Source organism: Saccopteryx leptura, chromosome 1 (assembly GCF_036850995.1).
Source record: "Saccopteryx leptura isolate mSacLep1 chromosome 1, mSacLep1_pri_phased_curated, whole genome shotgun sequence".
Classification (NCBI taxonomy): domain Eukaryota; kingdom Metazoa; phylum Chordata; class Mammalia; order Chiroptera; family Emballonuridae; genus Saccopteryx; species Saccopteryx leptura.
This window is the reverse complement of record NC_089503.1, coordinates 184,678,955-184,680,057: the sequence shown is the minus strand read 5'-3', so window position 1 is coordinate 184,680,057 and position 1,103 is coordinate 184,678,955. Positions and strand designations below refer to the sequence as shown.

Sequence of the window (1,103 nt, the reverse complement as noted above, 5' to 3'; positions counted from 1 at the left end):
TTGCTAGTTCTACCAACCAAGCTGCCATCCTTGGAGTTTCCTGCCTACACATCTTACTGGGGATTTTCTGCTTAGATCTCAGCTAGAGCTTGATTCTGTGGATAAAGGAAATTCATTTCCATGGGGATGAAAGGTGCTGTGAAAAGGAAGAAAGGTAGAGAAAAGACAGACTTTGGTGCCATCTGTTGGAAGCTTCTATTTTTACATGCCATCTATGAATTTAATAACATTGACAAAATGAGAAATGTTGAATTCTCTTTTCTGATATGTGGTAGACTTTGAACCTCTCCTACAAGAAATATGGCCTGGCTTGTGGTGGCTTAGTGGACGGAGTGTTGACCTAGAATGCCAAGGTAGCTGGTTCAAAACCCTGGGCTTGTGCTCACTTCGGCAGCACATATACTAAAATTGGAACAATACAGAGAAGATTAGCATGGCCCCTGCGCAAGGATGACACGCAAATTTGTGAAGCGTTCCATATTTTTATACATAGGTGGCACTTAAAAATGAGACTCAGAGCCTCACCTGTGGTGGCTCAGTGGATAAAGCATCAAGCTGGAATGCTGAGATCGCCAGTTCAAAACCCTGGGCTTGCCTGGTCAAGGCGCATATGGGAGTTGATGCTTCTAGCTCCTCCTCCTACTCTTCTCTCCACCTCTTTCCCCCTCTATCCCCCACCTCTCTAAGATGAATAAATAAAATATATATATATAAAAAAATGAGACTCAGAGACATGGACAACGGTGTGGGGGTTACGGGGTGGGGGGAGAGGAGTTGGGAGGGGGTTAGGGGAGGGGAGGAGCACAAAGAAAACCAGTAGAAGGTGACGGAAGACAATGGGACTTTGGGTGATGGGAATGCAGCATAATCAAATGTCAAAATAACCTAGAGATGTATTCTCTGAACATATGTACCCTGATTTATCAATGTCACCCCATTAAAATTAATAAAATTAAAAAAAACAAACATACCTTGGGCTTGCCCAGTCAAGGCACATACAACAAGCAACAAGCAATCAATGAACAACTGATGCAACTATGAGTTGATACGTCTCACTCTCCCCACCCCTCCTCTCTCTGTAAAATCAATAAATAAAATCTTTT

At 43.0% G+C, this 1,103-nt stretch overlaps 1 non-coding gene across 1 annotated transcript; it reads left to right on the top strand.

Moving 5' to 3' along the window:
* The first annotated feature begins 378 nt into the window (after positions 1 to 378).
* Positions 379 to 485, top strand: LOC136390172 (U6 spliceosomal RNA). The gene has a single exon (XR_010748607.1). It is a non-coding gene; the product is annotated as a U6 spliceosomal RNA (small nuclear RNA).
* Positions 486 to 1,103: the final 618 nt, after the last annotated feature.